Below are 25,218 nucleotides of genomic sequence, written 5' to 3'. Positions count from 1 at the left end.
CTTTAAAAGCTCATTTTGATAAGCCAAAATATTCAGCAAATAAAAATGAAAGATAAAAATATTATTCAGGAAGGCATTCTGACTTGCCACTTTCGGGTAAGAGATTTAATATAAGTCTATAGTGAGTAGAGAATGACATTTTCAGTGAACTTTACGTTCTTTGGATTTTATGGTATATGTGATATGGAATATAGATTCAATATATTTCATTTTCAGTTGTACAGTTTTGAATCTTTGTGGTTGGTCTTAAGCATGTGTGTGTGTGTACATTTGCCGCTTTAATACAGAGTGCACAAAAAGTAAACGATACAAGTGTAGCTGAATGAAAGGATTTCAATCTAAAACAAAATTGCATTTTATTCATGCATGTGCTCTCAGAAGAATGGAACTTAAGAACTGAGACTTACATTTCTCTGATAATTAGTGATATTGAGCATTTTTTCATGTGCCTATTGGCCATTTGTATGTCTTCATTGGAGAATTGCTTAAGTCTTCTGCCCATTCTTGGATTGGGTTGTTTGTTTTTTTATTATTAAGTTGTATGAGCTGTTTATATATTCTGGAAATTAAGCCCTTGTCAGTTTCATCTTTTGCAAATATTTTCTCCCATTCCATGGGTTGTCTTTGTTTTGCTTATGGTTTCTTTTGCTGTGCAAAAGCTTAATGAGGTATCACCTTACATCAGTCAGAATGGACATCATTCAAAACTCCACAAACGATAAATGCTGGAGAGGGTATGGAGAAAAGGGAACTCTCCTACACTGTTGGTGGGAATGTAGTTTGGTGCAGCCGTTACAGAAAACAGTATGGAGATTTCCCAAAAGACTAAAAACAGACTTACCATATGATCCTGCAGTCCCACTCCTGAGCATATATTTGGAGGGAACCTTAATTCAAAAAGATACATGCACTCCAGTGTTCATAGCAGCACTATTTACAATAGCCAAGACATGGAAACAACCTAAATGTCCATCGACAGATGACTGGATAAAGGAGTTGTGGTATATTTATACAATGGATATTACTTAGCCATAAAAAAATAATAAAATAATGCCATTTGCAGCAACATGGATGGATCTGGAGATTGTCATTGTAAGTGAAGTAAGCCAGAAAGAGAAAGAAAAACACCATATGATACTCATATGTGGAATCTTAAAAAAAAAAAGACAAAAACTTATTGAGACTTGCAGATACTAACTAATACATATAAAATAGCTGTGTGTATAGCACAGCTATAGCACAGGGAACTATATTCAGTATCTTGCAGTTACTCATGGTGAGAAAAAATATGAAAATGAATACGTGTATGTTCATGTATGACTGAAGCATTATGCTATACATCAGAAATTGACACAACATTGTAAACTGACTATACTTCGATAAAAATATATATACCAAAAAAACTCCCAAAAACTAGACTGATTTCCATTAAACACTTGATGTATAGAAGTCTGAGACTTATTATGTGACCAGTGAACATCTAGTCTTCCCCAGACATTCACCAGACTCGCCTGTAGCTGGCTACAGCATACACTTCCTGAATTGCAATCCTTCCACTATTCGTCAATAAACTCAATTTCTGGTAATTTGAACTTGCCTCAGTTTACCTCTGACAATTGTAAGTATACATTTTTATTAGATGAATTTTAAATAATTACAGAAAAATGTCTTTAAAAGCCTTTCTGTTTAGTTTTTCACATGGTACCTTACAGTATGTAGCAAATTATTATATACAAAGTCCAGTGCAACTCTGATTTTCTTAGTTCTTTCTTTTCAGCATCTTTAGTCTATTTGAATTTATTTCTCTGCTATCTTAGATATCTTTGAGATTGGATCATTTATCTATTGCAATAACAACATCCAAGAAAGTAATATTCCTCATTGTATTGGACTTTCAATTAAGCCAAGTAGTGTAAGGTCAATTCAATATTGTAATTGGGAAAAGATTGTTTTATTGTTGGCTGCTTTTGGCATACCGCCCATGGGCTATGCACCAGGTTAATAAAAGTATTCAGTGTTTGGTGTCCCTGATATTTCATATCTTTGCTGCTCCCAAACCAGGGCCAGTATGTTCTCTTTGAGGTTTGCAATTCATTTTTCCCCCTGAGTCAAATCTCAAATTGATGTGACTTGACTGTGATTAGTAAATTGATAGAATTGACATTCATCAAGTAGACTGTTTTAGGCATATTCATAAAATACTTATTATATTTATAAAAAGAGACAGAATCATTTTAATTTTGTTTCTGGTAGAAGAAAAGGAAATTCAAGTTGCTGCTTTTCAACAAACTACAGCTAGCTCATGGGTCAAATCTGGCCTGCTGCCTGTTTTTGTGTATAACATTTTAAGTCACAGCCACACCCCTTCATTTGCAGATTATCTTTGGCTGTTTCAAAGGTCAGAGCAAAATAATCATGCTACAGCCCCATGGCCTACAAAGCCAACATTTATTTACTGTTGGGCCATTTACAGAAAAAAGTTTGCTGACTCCTGATATGAGAACTAATAAGTTTGAATTTTAGTTGTTGTATTGAAACTTTCATTAACAATAATAAAAATAATAACTAAAAACTGTAGTACAGGGCAGATATTATTCTAATCATTTACATCTATTAAATTATTTAATATCCGCAACTAATATTTAAGAACTATAGGTTATCCCAATGTTAAATACGACAGGCCTGAAGCAGACAGAGGTTAATTAGCTTGTCTATGGACACACAACTAACTAGTAAGGGGCAGTGCAGGGTTTGAAACCATAAGATCTAGGTGCACTGACTAAACTTTAATCACTATGCTATTCCCATGACTGTCAGATGAGATTACTGTTTAAGCTTTGTTTTTTTCTTGAGTTCATTGTCATCCTGACCTTATAAATTTTATACTACATTCTATATTTTAACTTGGAAAACCACACTATATCAAGAGTAATTATTTCTTTGATATTATATATGTACTAGTAAAGGAAATCTATAAAAAAGCCAATGTATTTCAGATTCATCTGATTTCCTATTATTCTAAATATGAGAAAACTATTCTGGGACTTTTTCTCAGCAAAAACGCTATAATAATTGTGAACACTATAACTCTGTAGCACTTTCCAGTATTTTATCATATCAGTTTATTTTTACTTTGTAAGTCCTTGAAAATTTAATCACTAGCCAGAACATTTGCTCATCTAGAATACTTCATTTGCAACCTCTCCAATGAGTGTTTTTCCTCCCTTTATATAAGAAATGGGACCATTCGATGAGGACAAAAAATAAATTAGTCACATCAAGTCTTGTAACAGACAACAGTCACCTACTCAGATCATTTTCGATCCATTTTATCAACTCTTTGTACTCATCTCTGAGGTGCTGTAAATTTGGCTGCTCAGGATTGGCGCCTGTGACCTTGAGACATGTGGCCTTTGGCACTGGAACCCTCTCATCTCTATGCAGAGCCACATACATTAGCTAGTTTTATGTACACAAGCCCACAGCCTGCAATCAACAACTGATTAGTGTGGGGTTGTAAAACCCAGTTCTTTGACTCAAAGAGGGACAAATAGGTATAATTTATATTCCAGACCTCCCTGCAGAATCAGAGGGAGTGTGAGACCACCCCTACCTACCCACTCTAGCTTGGCATCTTACTATCTTCTGTCTTGTTTCCTGCATACACTTACTGGTTTCTCCTGAGGGCACCTCCTTAATCCATCACTTTTACCTGAATCTATGGCTCAGGTTTGCTGCTGATAGAATCCTCCTGGCATATGGTAGATGGAAACCAAGATAACAAGAAAAACCAGGATGCACTCCAGGCTGATAAGGACAGATAAACAAATGTTTAAACAAAGGGGAAAAGGCCATAAAACATCAAGAGCAGCAACAAAAACTGTAAGCAAAAAATCTGGCACTTTTATTTCTATGATCCTCCAGTTTATCACAGCGACTGAAGAAACAGAAAGAGGAGAAAGGCCATGAGGTAGAAATCTCTCCTCAGTCTACACATTCTTTTCGTTTTTGTCTTCCTCATTCTTTTCTACATGAAGGCTGCTTTGGCCTAGCTTAACCTGGAGTTTATGCATATGTGTGTTTGTGCATATGTGTGTTTCTGTTTGTCTGTAGTTATACAAATATATATGTACACGTGCGTGTACGTATGTGTGTGTATCTACACGAAACAGTCATTCACACGTTTATTTTTCCCTTTTGGTAAAAAGAGGCAAGTAAGGAAGGGAAGAGAAAAATGTAACATTTCCATGGTCTTCATTTTCCATGATTCTCAAATTAAACTTACAGTCTCAGCAGAGCTATTACATTTAATACATAATGGTTCTTGGAACACTGAAATAGATTTTCTTTTCTTTGTATTAATTCTAATATGTTGTTCAAGGTATAGTTTTGTAATAACCTTGATTTCACAATTTGTTTTTAATTATAAATCTGAATATGTTAAAGCACTAAAGAAATTCAGGAGCTTCAGCAGATACATGACTCAAGAGTGAGTTTTCTTAGACTCGTTTATAAGCAGGGGCAGTCAGCGCATTACACGCTGAGTGGAAGGAGCATTTCCCCTCCTATATTACACAGAATGACGGACTTCCCGTTGGGACAGCTACACCACATACAAACAAAAGGCCACATCTTCATGGTCCAAGTGTCCCATTTCCTAAAGTTGATCTGCGTCAGAAAAGATCTATGACCCAGTGGTATTCCCTTCCTCAAGTGTCCTTCACAAGGGGCTTTCCTGACTTTCCAAGGACTATCACATTTTACTCCGCTTATATTATATTTTTATGCCCTGTGGTGCAAAATCACGGGCAAGGTGATAATTCCTGTCAATAACATATTTACAAGGAAGGATTCAATGAATCAAATGCCTAGTAACAAAGCACTTTTCAATTTAGGTTATTCTCAAATCATCATTTTAGCAAAATTGAAGAACTTAATTTAGTTATCTACTTCCAGATATTTAAACAGTTTTATGATAAATCAGAGTAAGATTTGGATATAATTTAGAAAAACTTGAAGGAAGTAAGTTATACTGCTATTTTAAAAAAGGTTATTCTATTCCCTTCTACTTATTTATGGAGACAACTTTGTTAAGAAAAAAGAGGGCAGTTCTAGAATTAATACTAGAATCATCTCTCATTCTGATAGCAAATAACCTGTGTCCATGTCTACGTAGGCTGACTGGAAAAAAACAAAGCTTTTCTCGTACCATTAAAAGCTGTATTTTCAATAAAATAGTTTCTTTTAAGATTTAATAAAGATAAAAACTTATAAAATATTCATTTAGCTTTGATCAGTTGTGTGCTTGCACATTAAATTTTTAACACCCAAAGGACACTGCAGCTTCTTGCCAAGATGGAGTTACACATGTAGGTCTATTTCTACATCCTCTGTTCTGTTCCATCATGCTTTAACTAATGCTACCTTGATTTATGTGGCTTTACAGTAAGTCTTGAAATATAACACTGTGAATGCCCCAATTATTTTTCTTTTTTCAGAATTATTTGGGCTATTTTGGTTCACCTTTCCTTACCAACTTTGGAATTCAGATGGTAGTTTCCTACAGATATTTCACTGGAGATTTCAATTGGTTTGTATTTATTCGGTAGATTATGAAAAACTGATATCTTTACCATGTTGAGTCTTCAACTTCGCAAACATGCTGAAAATACAAACTAGGTGTCTGCCATTTCCTCCTCCAGTTCTATCTTTTTCCCTTCTCTACCCAGGACGCTGACCTCTGTGGACTGTATCAAAGCCTTCCTTATCCTCTGGATTCCAGTGGCTTGGACCAACTACAGGAGACCAAACAACAGAAAATGAGGGAGGGTGAGTTTCTTTACCAAAGGCACAGCCCCTGTCGTGCAGTCTTCCACGATACGCACTCTTGCTGGGTTTTCTCCTTCACTAACTACTATTCTTCACTGATTACTTTTAAGTCTGCCAGAGCCTTTGAAATTGGCCCTCAATTAAATTTTCTTAAATTATGTCTTCGGAATGTGCCATTACTTTACTGCCATGGCCGTAAAGTATCATTGTGTATGTGTTTTCAGGTACACTCTTATTTTCAAGCAATGTGAATTTGATTACACACACACACACATGCATACACACAGAGTTTCTACTATTGGTAAATATACTTACATGTTTATGACTCAATCAGATGACCAGTATCCTTTAACATACACTTTCATTTTGTGGGGCACAACCATGTTTGTATATAGAGAGGATTGTTCATTTGAATTAATAGATTTCCACATTCCATGAGCTTTCTCATAAACCAAATAGTATGTTACATGCTATGAATTATGAAATCATATAGTACATATAATGGAATACACAAGGTGAGATTATTAATTCTCCCTGGATCTAAAAATTTCAAATTGGAATATCAAGAATTTCAAATGTAACATGTGTTCTAAAAATAGAAAATTTTGTAGATATAAAGTGCTATATTCTACTTGTAGTTTAAAATGTGGTCTGAAAAAATTAGCTTATTAAAGGTGTATATTATGGAGTCACATTTGGAAAAGAGAAAATTGTGAAGAAATTCATTTAACGTGTTCTGTTGAACAAGAATGGACGTGTTGCCTTGAAATGGGAAATATTAAATGTTATAAACTGTCTTCATTGTAATCAGAACTTTGAGAAGACAATGGAGTACAAAATAAGTTAACTCAAGAGGATAAAAGCCTATGTCATCATTTTCCCACATATCTGAATTATCACTGATGAGAAACTCCTAATTAGCATTTTGACCTTTAAGCAGATAATTCAGTGAAACTTTCATTAGTAGTAGATCAAGAAGAAACTGCAAATTAAAATCCAATTTTCTGACTTGTTGCAAACTGCTTACTGAATTTAAGGATATCTATATATAATTACATAATTTTCATTATCAATGAACATGCTAATAGTAGACTCATTCAAAAATATGTTACAAAGGATATATACTTTGAAAAAGTTTAAGAAACTAGATTTTACCTTTTCCACATTACTGAAATAACTAATTTAATGTAGAGTTGTTCAAAATTAGCTAAAGAAAGAATATGTACTATTTGCTCCCATTTCATTAAATTTTAAGTACTGTTTTCCTTTTCAATTCAGTTATTATTATTGAGATTTGGCATTAAAATATTTTTAAGAATAAAATAAACAAATTTTCTCTTCTCTCAATTTTTCTAACAGTTTATGGCACGTAAGACATAGAGAAAGTTTATTATTTTCACCGATTTTTTTATGAGTGGGTATGGAAAATAACCAGTTCCACATATGACCAATTTTTCTGACTTGGTTGTTTGATATATCTATAAAAAACAAATCTTTGCAATGTCAAGCTTACCGTGCCATTTATGCTTATCACTAGCAGCCTTTTGGAAAACAGCAATATATATCTTCCTGTTACAGATTGATTTCTCGTCACTGAACAAATTAAAGTGTTACTAATGATGGCAATGATTCTGAACCCTCAGGACAATTCCAGAGACTCCGTGTGTTGATGATGTTACTGTTTGCTATTTCTGGCCTTTTGAAAAGCCCTAGGCTTGTTCCTGGAATAGTTAAGATCATTAAATGCATCCCATGATTATACGGTACCTGTGATGGCGTTGTGGAATAGAGCAACCGTGAGAAGATTAAAAGTATGACTGTCTTTATCCCAAGGCTTATTTGCACAAATTTACTACAAGAAAATTAAAAAGTAAAATTCATTTCACAACATCAAGACTAATAGCTTGATACTGGATAATAGTAAGAGATCTTATTTTAAAACCTGGTGCCAGTGTATCATTGAGGTGGATTACCTAGGTGAGGTTTAAGAGTACTAAAATTTTCAACACAGTCATTGATTTTAAATTGTACATTTTCAGAACTTAAGCTTCATATGTTTTGAAGTGAGAAAGTTATGTCTAATGCATTATCTGTAAGTATTCGTGGAAACTTAAGAATCACTTTCTTTTTCTTATTTGGAAAACTTCTAGTAAATGCATACTGCATTCCTGAGAATGAAATGTGCCATTTTCTGGTGTTCAATACTTTATATAAAAGGGTTGCAGGCATTATATAAAATTTGAGAAATTTTTTATATGATTAGGAGTCCCAGAAAATTTTACATTGTACCTTCATAAAAGACAAACAAACAAACAAAAAACACAAAAAGAAACCTCCAAAAGACTTTTCATAATTTATATCACTCAACCTTAAGTATCTGTTCCTCTGGTTTTTGCTTTAGCAACAATATAATCAATATGTGATTTGAACTGTCAGCAGAACTTAAAAAAAATGAAACATAGCATGTGATTTTAATGTTTAAATATATTTATCAGAAATAGTCAAATATTCTTAAAGAAGAAATGGCAAGCTTTTGAAGTGGTCTCAATGAAACCAGGTATGATGTATTGTATTTGCTTTAGAGTATTTTCATCCAACTGTGTGCCAAGTCTACCTGATGAGACTGCAGATTAGGGAAGAACGTCACTGAAGACTGAAAATCTTTCAGAAAATGATGCTCAAAATACAAGACAAAGATAAGATTAAAGAACTGTGAAATAAGTAATAGGAAGAGAAGAATGATTTAATAAAATTAGAAGGGAAGCCAAAGAGCCTAGTTTTTAAAAAGCGTCAATTCTGTTAAGCAGTCAGGTTCGCAACCACCTCAGATATTCCTTTTACCATGTCCATGAACAGGGACCCACTCTGATTACTTTCGTTAATGGAGATTCATCATATGTATATAATGAAGTAAGGACACAAAATATCAGTTGCTGCAAAACTAGAGTTCACAGAAACTTGCAATAAAATAATCACCAGCAGGATGTGATGCAGCTCCAGCATACTGCAGCAACGATGATTCTAAACAATTATTCCAATAGTCCTATTTGTGTCCACTTTGTCTACCTGTCCTCTCTTTTATTTCTTCTCACCATCTTACTGTGATACCCAGCAGCTGTTCTCCTTCCTGCCAGCCCTTGGCTCTTGACTATTAACACTTCACTTCTGCTTACTCACTCAGTTTTCTGTGCCCCTCCAATTTGGATCACTGTAATCTCCACTAACTTTCCAAATATACCATGTTCAGGTTGTCAAAAAGAGATCTGGCTGAACCAGCCAGTCATCATCCAGCTTAACATGTTCCTGACGGGCTGAGCATCTTACTGTTTGATAGTCTACTCTTTAAATAGGAGGAGTCCTGGATCTCAGATATCAATTACTGTTTGAACTTTTAAGTCCGTTTGGTACAAAGCATAGCCTGATATGAAATTCTCTTTGAAAAACTCTAAACTTGTAATGGATTCTGAGAAATATATGACCTTTCCTCTAGCCACCTTTAGGTATAATGATCTACACAGGTCCAGTGTCTAAAAAGAGTTGGTTAACTGGAGTAAATTATCCAAATTCCCAAATTCCTTTAAATTCCTGTTGTTTCCTTTTTTTTAAAAAGCAATATATGTGTTTTATTAAACAAATTGAAACAATGGAGATTTATGTAAAATAAAAAGTAGAAATTCCCTGTAACCCACCTTGAGAAAATTACTCTTAAGAACTGGTTGTATCTTCCTTAGTTGCTAAGCATATTATAAAATATTATGTTTTTTACATTGGGATCATAAGACAATAATTTTCTGTAACTTGTACACACATGTTCATCATAATGGCTACATAATATTCTACATAATGTTATTTATTTTTGGTATTTTACTATTAGAAATAATGCTTTTATATGTTATCTCTCTAGTTATATGTTTTATACTTGTGTAAGGACTTCCACAGTATAAAATTCTAACATGAATATATTGGATAAAAGAGTTTTTACAGATTAATGTTTATTAATTAAGTACTTCAAGTATATCACATTCTGTGTGAGATGATGGTGAAGGAGTCACAAAATGGCTTCCTTGATGCCAAGACAGTTTATAGAATTCACTGTGATTGATTGTTTTCTGACTATCCTGTTTTTTTTTTTTTCTTGCTACTGCTATTGTATAACTTTCTTGAATGATTACCTGCTATCCTATGATTTAAGCCCTACCCTAAATAACTTGTATCTGAAACCCAGAAGCTATTTTCCAGAAAAGGTTACAGAATGATAACAATGCAGGAATGGCTAGATCCTCCAAAAAACCTTGTGACACTGGAGGGATCAGACCTGATAATGCCAAGGCCACAGGCAAAGACCTACTTAATGGACCATAAAAGACTCTGTTGTTCTTTATCACTGATATGCTCCATTCACTTTGCCTATATAACCACCAAGTCCCAACACCAAGATGGAGTCACAGTTTCCAAGGCATTAGCCTGTTGTCCCTTTGCTGGGCAAAGCAATCAAGCGGCTCTCTTCTTTGCTCCCCAAACTCCGCCTCTGAGTTTGAATCTGCTTTTCATGGTACAGAGGCTGTTTTTCAGCAGCGATGGTAGTACAAAGGTCAAAGTGTTATATACTTTACCCCATTGTGCTTCTCTTTTGCTATCATCTCACTGAGAGTTGTCAACTCTATACGTGGCCCTTAGATCACTCTTCGGCAGAACAACCTCACTCCAACAGTGTCTAACAATCAGCCACCTCTGGGCTTTTCTCAAGACTTTAGTGTGTTATAAGAAAAGAAGAGAAAAAAGAATGAATACATGAATGAGCCCCTGTGCTGTCATGGTTAGCAAATTCAAGGATTCCTAAAACCTGCTGCCAAAACTTCCCCAGTTTTCCCTTGTTTTGCTCTACTTCTTGGCAAGTGTTCTTCATTCTTCATTTTTCACAAAAAGTATTCAAAATGAGTCTATTCTCTATAATTCTTTGAATCTATACCCTCTTTTAGCAGATCATCTTGCCTTATCCATCATACAAAAGAAGCCACCTGATCAAACCTCTCTTAAAATCCTGATATTAAATTAGTCTTTTTTTGTTCCCCTTCTGGTAAAAACAAGAGTATTACCATTTCCTTAATCTAAAGGTTTAAAAATACCAAAGAACAAAATCTTGTGTTACCTGAAGAAGACAGGTGCTGGCTGGTAAAGGAAAAAAAGAGAAAGGGGAATCAACAGAATCTAACCTTCTCTTTTGTAGATTCAGAACCTCACTCTTTTCACTATTTCTGAGATGAATATCTCTGGAGTCCTGTTATACACACACACACACACACAAATACAAATATATACAGCAAACTAAAATAAACAAACAAACCTATAACAATAATGTATATTTAATAATTCAGAAATACATATTTCCATAAAGAGAACTTCAATCGCTATGAGGTCATTCAAGGCCACTAGTCAATGACTATTCTCACTTTCAGTGAGATGTATGGAAAACTGAGCTAAAACCACAAGTTCAGTTAGCACAAAAACAATAAATGGAGTTACCTGCATGCTTAAAATACCTGATATATCTGCTTTCACAGTAAGGATATACAGGAGAAAGACACCTCTTTCTTTACAATTGTTTATTTTTCTTTTAATTTCTGTTATTAACTCTAAAAGTTGAGCAATTCTAGGTGAACACTACCAATACCTTGTGTAATATAAAGCTAGGAGTGGCTATTCGAAAGTACCTCATGCTATTTGCATAGGACCTCAAAAGCATTAAGCACCTACTACGTGCCAGGCACTTTCATCCATTAGAATAATTCTTGGCCTTATACCTGTATTTGACACATATATATTGAGATTATGAAGGCTCTCTGGAAAGTAGAATTTGAAAAAACAGAGGCATACTTTTGTTTTACAAAATTTATTTATTTTCATCAGATTATTGACCTATTTTGGTTTGGGAACATAATGAATGTCTAAAATAGTGTTTCCTTTGTTGGATAAAAGCACTGAAGAAGAGACAGAACACATGGCAACTCATTATAATGAATTAAATTTCCTTTAATCTCTGTGAGGTCATATGAACATTAAATCTTATCCTGTTTTTACAGCAAGATCTGAGAGGCAAAAGCTGAAGTCTTTGGCGAGACAAAGACTTATAAAATATTATTACTTTAAACATAAAATCATTATGTCTAATTTAAACAGAAAAGCTTAACGAGGTGTGAGAGTCTACAGAAGAAACACTAGGTTGTCTACTGAAATTCTTGCTTCCACTCGGCAGTATAGTCACACGTTGGCTAAGCTACGAGATGAAAGAAGAACTGGTCCTTTCTTTAGAAGACATAGAAGGTGGAAAGAAATCTTATGGATCCAAGCACTAGATGCTTAGGTGGGTGAGGAAAATTTTTTCTTTTTTCATAATGATGGTAAGAAAACTTAAATAATGAATAAAGAACACTTAAATGAATAAAGAATTTGTTGTTATAAATACAATGGGAAATTATTCAGCTTTAAAAAAGAAGGAAATCCAGCCATATGCAGCAACATGGAAAAACCTTGAGAACATCATGCTAAGTGAAATAAGACAGTCACAGGAGGAATGAACTTTTCAGACACTGAAATTTGGGGGTATTGGGTTTTTTTTGAACAGCTAGTTTTGTCTTTCCTAATACTGTGAGTATGTGCAGTCATTTAAATGTACATTTCTTATAAGTGGCCTCGAAATATTTCATGGGGTTAAAAAAAAAAGACTCTTGACTTCATGAAGCCTACATTTTAACAAGAGGAGAAAGGCAAAAAAGAGTTAAGCAAATGCATGGACAGATCTTATATCTTAGGAAGCCAAGCATCAGTAAGCAGAGTGAACTGAGAGTGACTGAGGATGGCATGGTTGCATATTTTAGAGAGGATGTTACAGCAGTGCATACGTGAAGAGGTGATGATCAGATAGGTGTAAGAAGGCAAGAACAGCATGCCAAAAAAATGAGGGTGGGCAAGCACAGAGGGCTTGAATGTGCTTGGCTGTGAAATGAACAAAATGAGGCAAGATGGAATGAGAAGGTGGTACAAACTGAGGTTGGATCTGTACCAAGAGACAGCTCAAGCAGAACCTTCTACTGAAGAGGTTGGATTTTTAAGGGCAATGAGAAATCATGAGGATGCAAGGATGTTACTCACTTTGATTTATGTTACATGGATCATTTTTGTCTCTGTCATCTGGTTGAAGGTGAAGCATAGTGGAACCTTGGGTAACAAGAGAATTCTGCAATTTTCCAGGCAGGAGATAAAGATCGCTACAGCCCTGGTACTCACAGTGTAGGTGGAGAGCATCACAAAAATTCATCACAAAAATTTAAATGGAAAGTATGTTCACATGGAATGTGAAATTTCACTTCCTCAAATACTACTCAGGCAAAAGTTCTATTATTAGGAAATGGAAGGAAATATTTACCGACTACTGATGCTTTTCAAAATTTGTTTTGGTCCAGATATAAGAGTTAGGTATATTTGGTAAACTTCCTATATAGAAAATTAAATAATACATTTCAGAAGTAAGGAGATCATTCTCTATATGATTTAAAAACTCTCCAACAAAAGGCAAATGCATTGGATAAAATGTTCAAATATTTGTATACTTTTCTGGCTATATTTAATTGAGTACAATGGAGTGGCATAGCTTTGAAAATATTTTTGTCTGCCCTTATTGAATTTCCTTTACTATTAAGTGCTTTTGGAAAACGACAGATTGATAAACATAGAAACTTCACACAGGAAGCCTCAAGCTGTAATTTTTTTTTCCTAACTAGAATGCTATCTGGATTTTTATCTCTACATGAAATAAGGCACTAATACTTTGGTTCTCTATTAAAATGCAGTGTCACTTTGATGAAATAGGCAATGGGCTGATATCAATAGATGAAAACAATGCATTTCAGGAGAGATTCAAAAGGCCTTATGAGCTTAAATCCAAAGATACTGAACACTGAATGCTAAGTAGTGATTAGCAACAGAATATGGAATTTGAGAATGTTAATGTGTGCACATGAATGAAATCTAAAGTGGCACTAGAACTCTTTCAAAGGCTATGTTTATAGGACATTATTCAATATGTTAATTTACATCAAGTAAAAAAATTAAAAATAATTATATACATATGAATCATGGAATTTGTATGAAAGATCTATCTTACTAAATATGTTATTTTTATCAGTGTGATTTAAAGAATGTGGTTGTGCAAATGTGAAATGAGGCTGTTGGCTAATTGCAAGACAGCATGAAGCAGACCTATAAAATAGTTCATTTGAATAAAACAGATTCTGAATTTGGGAGATTATTATGTTTGATGAACTATGGTGACTGAAATCATAGTCCTGATTCAATGGATAACTATACAATTGCTTTCATGGTTGAGAATTCCTCCTTTTTCCCCTCTTACTGTTAGACTTGCTCTAAAATCTGTAGCTTAGTTTATTGGAAGCCTCAGTAGTTCTCTTCAATACGTAAGACAGCAGTAATTCACTCCTAACTTTAATCATCTGGAATTGACTAGGTGTGGTCCATAAAATGCTGAAATATAACTATGACACAGCTAACAACCTTAGCAGAGGCAATGAGTTATGATTACCCAGATGTAGCTATTAATCTTCCTATAGCTGTGCTAAAAATACAGAGTAAACTCGTGTTCTTACAGTAAGTGTATGTGTATGCACTGATGTTTTTGTGTGCGTGTGTATAGGTGAGTCAAGAGCTCAAAGCTATTTGAATCACAAGATGAAAGAAAGAGACACACAGTGGATTCTCATTATTTGCAGTAACGTGCTGTAAAGTCACCATGAACACTGAACTAGGGGATATTGAGTCATTACTCCTAGAGGAAATAGGGTTGGGTTCCTGGAAGCCTCTAGTCAAAACATTTTATCAACCCATCACTACATAACCTTGTATATATGAGTGTTTGTTTTCACAGACATCTTATTTAGTATTTACTGTTGATTCATTAGTATTGAACTTACAGCCAACATATTAACTCATGCCTGAATGAAACTTTCTTAAACACTTATTTTCTCTGTAAAGTACAACCTAGCCTTCCTGCACTTAGTTAAACTACACAGCACTTCAGCACTACAACCTAAGAGCAATCTTAAACAGCTGGAATCACTACCATCACCACAACCAAAAGACAGAAAAATGCAAAAAAAAGTGCAGCACAAATTATAATGCAAAAATGACACACAATGTGAGAGCTGAAACAAGAAGGCAGAGGATCACTTTGTTTGACCTCAGCTGGGAACATGAACATCATGTCACTCAAATTTTTTTTACTGTTCTGGGCATGTGCAAATGGAGTGGAGTTATGGCTCCATGATTCTTCCTATGTTGACTCGTGTCAGTTGTAAATTCTACTATGGGACAGAAATTGGAGGAGGTATGTTACAATGACAATTCAAAAAACCATGACTAAACACCTACATTATGTTAGGCACTTCGTTAATTGCAAGCATGTAACAAAATAACCCTGGTCTGCAGTCTTTGGGGAGTAAAACTTATGGTGCCTTATCAGTCAAGAGTGTTCAAACAATTGCTGGGTTTTGTACATACCTGCATAGGTCTGCTAAGATTCCTCTAACGACTATTAAAAAATTCTTATATTTAAATGGAAATACTAATTGGCTTGAAATACTATGTGACTAAAGACATGGCCGTCATTTTTAAATCAGTTGAGAAAAGGGGATTCCAAGGCAGCTCTCTTCTATCATTGAAATAGTCTGTTAACATCATTGATAGTGAAATATTAATTACTGAATTAATACTGATAACTCTTAGTTCTGCAAAATATTCTAAATACGATTAATTGCCATTATAGATGGCATAAAAGGAATATACCATGTCTTTATAATCTGCACAGAAGGTAACAGGACTTACTGCCAATATTTTGGATTTAAAATTTAAAGAGAGTAAATTGATCTGGAAAGAAAAAATTGAACAGCTTGTAAATTGTACATACACACACACACACAGATACAGATGTGTGTGTATAATAATTTAAGATGAGTTTTTATGTTTATAGAGCATATTTGGGGGATTTATAGTATGTCAGTTAAGTTTGTGTTTTTATTGGTGCACAATTTACCAGGATTACTTAAACCTGAAGGCAGGAACATCTGTCTGATTTTACAGTCAAGTTCTATGACCATTTTACCTCTTTCTCTGTCTATATATTTTGCTAAGCCATGAAACTTGAACTGATTATGATATGTGAAAAATCACCATTATTCCATTATCGATATTGAAAGGTAAAATTAAAAATGAAAATACTCTGAGGGTTGGCCCATACTATCATTGACAAACAAATGTCAGTCCAAATGACATGCCATTGCTTGAGACATTTTTCAACCAAGTGTCACAGTCATCTTTGGTGAGCATCAAGGAAATGTTTGGAAATACCTGGAACATTTGAAGATTTTATTTTTCAACGGGAATCTTCAAACTTAATTGACAGACCCAGAAATCTAAAGAAAATCTGATAAAAATTTAGAATATTCCATTGTGTACTCTGGGATTAATATTATTTTAGGAAATGAAGTAAATACTGGGATATTTTTAAAATTACATTTCATAATAAATGATTACATAAAGTTTTATGAAGATAAATTTACCTATGTATCTGTCTATCTATCTATCCGAACTCTGTATTGATTTCACATTCAAACCTCTTTATCTACATAATATGAAGGGAGATGTGTTATTATCTGAGAGGGGAGCCATATTATTTTCTAAGGAACTTTCAGGCATTTTTTAAAAAGTATTAAATTTCAGAGAAGTCAAACATATTTTTTTCAAAAATAAGGATTAACATAAATGCCTCTATCTACCTCAAATGTTTATAAGTGAGCTTATTTTTAATCAAATTAATAAATGTTAATAGAAATAAAATGATTAATACAAATTCTGTTTTTAAATAGACTGTTATCTAACTTTGTATAAATTACTTTCTTCCTGTTTACCAACTTCACCTGCCTTCTCTGTAGGAAAGTTCCTAAATCCATTTTGAAAATCTGGTGGTGACTACAATGACTTAAAAGATAAGCATAAAATATGTTGTCACTACTGATGTGTTTATATTACACTTGCACTGAAACTGGGACAAATATTTTTGTCTTGAAAACAAAACCAGGTGAGCTTGAAGTACTTGTCTGTTTTAACCACTGAACCATTAAATTTTTAATGACTTTAAGTTTTAAATTATAAATAACTTTCTCAAACTTTTTTTGGATCCCTGTAAAAAGTGGATTGATGTGGAAAACATATATATACAAAGAAGAAAACAGGAAAATAAGATAGTCTTACTTTGTTGTTTGCATTGACATTTGCTAAGTAGCACCAGGTGATATTAAAATAATAAGTAAGGTTGTTTAGAGGTTTTAATGGAGAAATTGGCAAAAAAGAGAAATAATTTTTTTTTTTGTAACTTCCAATGATTAAATGCCTCAATTTGATTTTAGGGTCATTCCCATAATGGAAATTTTAAGTAAAAAGTTGTTTATTTTAGTATTAATTTGAAAATATTTAAACGTGATGGCCAATGATTTTAAATCTGTTTCCTTTCAGAGTTATCTGAAATTTTTTTTAATCAGGGTACAACCAGGTAAACAAACTCATGCCAGGTAATTCAATAGAGGAAATTTAATATGAAAAATTAATTCCCAAAGTGTATAATAGGAAAAGGGCAATTAGAGGAGAATGAAAAAATCTCTATTCTAAACAACTACCGGAGGCTCCTACCACTCTTCAGACTGAAGAAACACAGGGCGGTGGTGGTGGTACCAGCCTCAAGGGGTTAGAGCTCCCCGTCAGTGCCGGGATCACAGCAGATGTGCTTGTCAGGAGTGAGGAGCCTGGGAGCATAGTCGGTGTGGTGAGAGCTGGAAGTGTAGAAGAGATGCAGCTTCCACCAGAGATGCTGCCCATGGAAGAAACTTGTGAGAAACACCTGCTCTTTGAATTTCCTTCCATCCCCAAATCCCCTTGTCATGTCTCCTACTGACTGAACGTAGCCTGAAGTCAATAGGCAAGAGATACTGGGAACAGCTTATACTCCCCACTGTTATGCCAAGAAGAGCAGGGGCAAAGCAGTAAAGAGAACTGACGGCAAGTGACTAACACAGTCCTTCTAAAAGCATGGATCAATTTATTATGTCTCCTGCAACTTTTTGAAGTCTCAAATGCTCCCCACTGCCAACTGTAAAGGGGTTAAATACCCCTCCTCAGCAAGTCCATCAATGCTCTGGCATTCCTGCACCAGTCTAATTTTCCAGGCTGGTCTTTCACCACTCCCTATCTTTCAGTCTAACATAGGGGTAAAAAAACCCAAATGTTAGTTATTTACCACATTGAGTAACTTCAGGTAACTAAACCTTGTTCATCTTATGACTTTTGCTCACAGTGTTTTTCTTGGTCCTCCTCCTGAGCCCAACATTTTGTACAATGATTCTTAACATCTTAGAAAATCAATTCAAACATATCATTTCTGTGGAAGTTTTTGATATGCAGATAGAGTGAATTACTTTACAGTGATTAACCATAATATTATATGAGCATAATATTTATAGTATATTATTAGTAGCACAGTTTTGTTTCCTTTAATAAACAACTTTTTCAAGACTGGGACCAAATTAATAAATATAGTGAATGGATGATTTTCATTTCTCAGTAAACATTAAATATATGAATGCATTATATCTTTTTTTAGAAGCTAATACATTATATTTTTCAAGAAAATTTCCAATGTACTAATCACTGTGGCAACTTTCTTTTTGTATTTGTAGGTTAATGCTTTGTACTACTCAGGTTTACACTGAAATATAAAAAACCCAAAACACTTAATTTTGTCACTAACAATCTTTCTTGTTACTTTGTTAAAATTTCTCTTAAAAAACATCTTCTTTCTAATAAAATAATACATGCAACTTCACATGATTGGTAAAACATCATTTTTGTTATTTGCAAACTGGTAAACAATCGATACCTACAAGGATCAAGGAAAAATTATCATGAGCTTTGAACTTTATTAGTCGCAGCTATCATTTGTTTTCCACTCACATCCATTTCTTTAAAGCCCATGGACTGAAGTAAGAGTCCCTATGAAGTATGTGAGCTCAATTCTCTAGTCATTTGTAATAAACTCTTGGATAAACTATATCCAGTTATGAATAAACTCTTGTTTTAAATGGAGAGGAAGCATCCCTTAGAAATGTCTGCAGCTGCTCTCCTTCTAGCATTATGCTTGCATTTCAGTCAAGAGGAAGAAATGATCCCTTTTTCCAAAAGCTAAGTTCTTCTCAGTAAGTTCCCATTAGACTTGACTTTGTGTTTCTTTGGGCAGAAATATGTTACATGATGATCCTTAAAAGAAGCGAGAAATTATGTTCTTGACTTTTCAATCTCTATAGTAGAGAAAAGAAACTGAGAAAAAAAACTGAGACTTCATTCTGAATGAGCTAATTCACAGTATCTAACTAAACAATATGGAGATGTGGAGTTAAGAAACATAGTGTGACAGTGGAGCACCTTTAAGGCAATGATATCTCTTCTCTAAGCCACTTGGAAACCCAGTAACCAGTGCTGAAAGTAAGAATTTTGCAAAGGAAAATGGCATATGGAGATAAGACTGAAAGAGAGCAAAATGGAAAAAGACCACCTGGCCCCAGAGTAAAGAGAAAAGGAGAACAGCGGTCTGATCTGCTAAGCAGCCCAGCTATAAATTGAGCAATGATTCCCAAGGTTCATTAGTATCAACCCAAAATTGCCTATACTTTTAAGATGGCTTGAGAAGTATTTAATTTCTCTATAATCAAGTTTCCTGATTTATATGAGCCTAGATGAGAGTAAAATAAGTGGAAGTTCTGTCAACATCTTCTCTGTTTCTTTAGTATGTGTCCCCGCCTTCATATACTCTATGAACATACAAGAAAATCCATTCCATGAATGTATGTGTTTCATTCTCTACTATTTTTTTCATTTAAAATGATCAGCAATCTTGTGAAGAACCCGTTTAAAGGACAGCTTTTTTCAAAATTATCTAAATGTTTAGCCAATCATTTAGCATTTAATTGGAATCAGTCGGAAGCAAAATTAAGAATTAAATGTCTGTACTTATTCTAGTTACTTCATGATACACTTCTTTAATTCTTAGTAATGTCTACTTACATAGTTCCATTTGTAAATATTAGGATTGTGAAAATGCAACTAGAGATGATCACTTATTATTCTCCTAATATTATTTCTTGCTTCATCTACTTGCTATGCTTCATTTCTGTTTGTTATTGAACCCATGACTGTGGGATATTAGAAAGTTTAACATGTATGCATTAATCCAAAGGTTAACTGACAGATTTTAGCAATTCTCCCTGTGGAGGTCCTTCTCTTTTACTTCCGTAATATATCTTTGACCATTCTTACTAAAGTAGCACATTTGTTTATAAGATAAATACATCTTTTGAAAAGAGGCGTTGGAGTGTCAGGAAAAAGTACAAAGAGTAAACTTTAAAAATATACAATCTATTAGAATTGTGGTATGGCTGAAAATCAATACAAGAAAAGCTTGTTTTTTTAATCATTTAACATGATTCAATATTTGGTGATAGAAAATAATGAATGAGTAATTTTATTTTTCTAAGAATTCTGTTCATTTTGTATTACTTTTTGTGATACTAGGTGATCCCATGTGCAATTTCTGTTTAAATGTAATCCATTCATTATGCATCTTATAGATGCATCTTTCATACATGTCAGTGTGTATACATATCACATGCCACACATAAACACATATACACATGTATTTATTTGGGTTAAAACATCTTTACTTAAGGTGTTTTAACCCAAATAAATTAAGTAAAGTAAGTAAAGGAACTTTACTGTAAAATTCATCTTTGTTCCAACTTATAAGCATAAAACAATTCTGGATTTAGAAAAACACAAATATTCCATTTTTATTGTGACCGTAGTAAAATTATTAACACTAACAGACAGTGATAAACTCAGAGCAATCCTAGATTTTTGGATTGTGTTCATCACCTTGTCAGAGATGGCAAGTTATTTTATAACATTTCTTTGCCCACTCTTCTATGGTAATAGAAATGTTAGCTGGAGCTGGGTGCATAAATATCCAAGTAAAGACCATCTTGTAACAGATCATGTGGCTAGGATCTGGCCAGTGGGATGAAGTGGAGATGGTGTAGGCAATTATATTGTTCTCTCCTTAAGAGAAAAACAAATTGCTGGGATTTTTTCCCCTTTTTATCCCCTTTCTGGCAGCAGAAATATACATATGGTGATGAGCCTTTGGGGAAGATTAAAAAAAAAAAGATAAAATCTATACATGGATACCAAAAGATAAGCAAAAAAAAGACCCTAGATCCTTAATGCCAGAGAACTATGATTCTAGATCTTAACTACCAGTGTTTGGAATGTTATCTACTAAACATGCTTCCATACTGTTTAAGACACTTTTTAGTGGGATATTTTTTCAGCAGGCAAAATGTTACTCTAAATATTTTAATTGCCAATTATCACATCAATAAGTTCATGGTCATATATCATAAATGAAAGGATTTTAATGAATATGCTTTTACACTTTTGCAAATTTGATTAGAAAACTAAGTCTAATGGTTTTTAAACTAGCATCAAGAAAGCAAAGGAACTCATTACATTTCACTTAGTATATGTGATATGATGGCAAGGATAGTAGATTGAATTAAAGGAAAAATTCACTACTAACAAGGATATCAAAATGGTCTCTTTTCTAACATGGAAATTCAAAGTCACATATTCCTCAATGATACTTCGTTATCTAATCATTGGGTTTCTTACATTATGGCCAGAATGATGACTTAGTCGCTTTGATCTAAGAATTGGCACACTAGTCTCAAAATCCAAAATGTAGACCATTATTTTTTACCAGAAGAAATATTTAAAACATATATTACGTATTATTTATATTTTTCAGAAGTCTCTGAAATTTACAACAAATTATAATAGAATCAAACCCAAAATTTTCTGTATTTATTCTCAACCTCTAATTACATAATTGGGGAGAATTTTTTTTATATTTTCAATGGTTTCAGCATCTGCTTGGGAGAGTGACATCAAATTCCTCATACTTCAAAATTTTCATGGCCCTGATTAATTTAAGCCTTGAAGGCTATGGAAAAGATCATAGATTCCATTCTAGGGGCAAGATATGTGGGAAGATATTGAAAGTATTAAAATAGAGTAGTTAATACAATAAAATTTAGGTTTAAAAAAGTAAGGTTTATCTGTGTAGAATATAAATTAATTTTCACATACATTATCTATTAACAGTTTCATGTGAAAGTAGGAAAGTGAGTACACACAGTCTTATGATATATCCAGCAAAGACTATCATAGCATCTTTTACTGTTCTGCTATATTATCAGTAATTGTTAACATATGTCCACAATAACATTAATGTCGACAGAAAATCCACTAGGAGCATTATAGTGTCTGATATCCACAATTTATGCCGTCTCGTTTAATCTTTATACCAACCAGAAGAGAGACATAAAGTTCTGGAAGATTTTTTTCTTAAAGATTCCACAGCAGACATCTAATAAGTGAAAGGCATAATTCTCATCCAGATCTTCATTTTTCTTTTAATTTTCTCTTCTTTCTTAAAAAAATACACAAAAAATGCTAGCCAAAATGTTTATTTTTTCTGAGTTGAATGTAATGCCAATGTGAATTTAAAATACATCTTAGAAGCTTCAATGTAGACATGTATTTTTACTTAAAAATGCTACTTCAAGGAATTCATTATTAGGAAATAATTAGATATTTAAGGTGAGAAACAATCTAATTGTCTAACAGAAAATTACCCAGTCATTAATTAAAAGAATAAAGATATATACTTATCGATATAAAAAGTTGTTCTTACCATGTTGCTAAAGTGTAAAAATGAAGAAAAAAACCTAAAAAATGCATACAAAAAAGCTGTTTGGTTTTTGTTTTGGTAAAAATAAACATTTTGTGTTTCCATTTTTGAGAGAGTATATGTCCTGCAAATTCCAATTCTTTAGAAAAAAATTTTGAATACTTGAATAACAATCATCAAACATTTTACCCCCTGATTACTGGAACCATAGGTTTTACCCTATTTTCCTGCCCAAATCACGAGAGAATCTTTCACTGCTGAAAAAGTTCATACATCCATTTCAGCCATAATTTCAGAAAGTCATTTTGCTTTATTCTGATGCTCCATCATTCTCTAGTCACTATCCCCTGCTTTTTCTAAATACATTTCAAATTTGTCTATGTAATTTTATCTCTACTGCTATCAACATTCTCCACTATCTTCACTTCACCCACCTCCCAGTGACTTCCTAGTATCCACAAAAGAAGTTTTAATTAAATGATTTAACAGTAGTGTCCATAGTCTTCCACAGCCTGGCTTTTACCCTTTTTTCAGTGTTGTATCACATCCCTCTACCTCTTACAACTCAGACATACTGAACTTGTTTTAGCTCCCTCTAATTGTAGATTGTTAGTTCCTTTCTAATATACATATCATTAAGGATCAATATTGGCATAGTCCTGGTTATTTATGTCTTCCACAATTATTTATCAGCTATACGATATGGACTAGACATTGTTGTTATATGTTGTTTTATTGTTTTCATATTATTTAACAATATTTTGTTTAGTATTGTTCTATGTTATTGTATATATTATTGATAAAAATGGGTCTGATAGAGTTAATGGTTTGGGGATAAAATAGGAAGCCATCTAAATCAGCCTGAGAAAAACAAGGCTTTTTTAAGAAGAAATAATACTAAAAGGAATTTTCAATAATAGTTTGAAATTATTGAGGAAAAATATAATTTTTATTTTATTATCAGAGGTACAAGTAATTCCATTTGACTCATCATAGCATAAGGGGCAGATATAGTTAAAGATGAAGCAAATGATTTAGAATGAAGTGTAAGTATGATGAATCATTAAAGGATTTTAGATAGATGGAAGGCATAACTGGAGTGTATAATAGGCAGTTTCACAAACTATGAATGGTGGATCAGAGGTCTGTGACTGTAGTAAGTTAGGCCTATTAGGTAACCATTTGAGTAATCCTGAAGAGAAGGGATCTAGATCTTACTTTAAGAAGGTATAGAGAATACTTCCATTTGAAGGACATTTGTGAAATAGAATTGAAGGCAGTAAGGAAAGGAGATTGACTTGGGGTACAGGGTTTCTGGGCACAGAAAGGGACTTGCAATAGTCTGAAACTCCTGTTGGTGTCAAAGAGCTTTCCTGGGCTTTCTTATCTGCTTGTCCAGATGTGGACCGAAATAGGAAAGAGAAGAGGTGAGGTTAAAAACTGTCAGAAGTCAAATATTCCAAAAATAGAGACTTTCTGAACAAAAAGCTACCTTTACATAGAATTGGATGACAGATGAGACGATGGCTTGTTTAATTCTAGGAAGAAGGAAAAGTTAGCACTTAGCCCATGAGGCCTGTGAGAATGGAGCATGATCAAAACAGAATGTGTGGATGGTGGAGAGTAAGTAAAGGTGAGAGAATTTCTAAAAACCTGTATAAGTTTATCCTCACTTCTCTGTATTTTTTCCTGTCTCTTAAACAGAATGCCATTCAGAATAACATAATCATAATGGACACTAGCTTTAACTCTAGAGTAAGATCCTACAGGTTCCCCACTGGGCCATGAATTAACCCTTTACTATGCAGATTACTTAAAAGTCCGTGATGTCTTTTTTTTTTTTTTGCAAGTCCGTGATGTCTTTTTTTTTTTTTTTGCTGTTCCCTCCTTTCTTCCTTCTTTCCTTACTTTCTTCCTTCCTTCCTTTCTTTTCTTCTTTCTTTCTTTCATTGAAGTGTAGTCAGTTACAATGTGTCAATCTCTGGTATACAGCATACTGTCCCAGTCATGTACATACATGCATATATTCATTTTCATATTCTTTTTCATTAAAAGTTATTACAAGATATTGAATATAGTTCCCTGTGCTATACAGAAGATAATTATTTTTTATCTATTTTATAGATAGTAGTTAATATTTGCAATTCTTGAACTCCTAAATTTATCCCTACCCACCTCCTTTTCCCCTGGTAATTGTAAGATTGTTTACTATGTCTGTGAGTCTGTTTCTGTTTTGTAAATGAGTTCATTAGTGTGTTCTTTTTTCTTTTTTTAGATTCCACATGTGAGTGATATCATATGGTACTTTTTCTTTCTCTTTCTGGCTTACATCACTTAGAATAATGATCTCCAGGTCCATCCATGTTGCTATAAATGGCATTATTTTATTCTTTTTTATGGCTGAGTAGTATTCCATTATATAAATATACCACAGCTTCTTTACCAGTCCTCTCTCAATGTGCATTTAG

This window comes from Vicugna pacos, chromosome 1 (genome assembly GCF_048564905.1).
Source record: "Vicugna pacos chromosome 1, VicPac4, whole genome shotgun sequence".
Taxonomy (NCBI): Eukaryota; Metazoa; Chordata; class Mammalia; order Artiodactyla; family Camelidae; genus Vicugna; species Vicugna pacos.
This window is presented reverse-complemented; position numbering follows the sequence as displayed.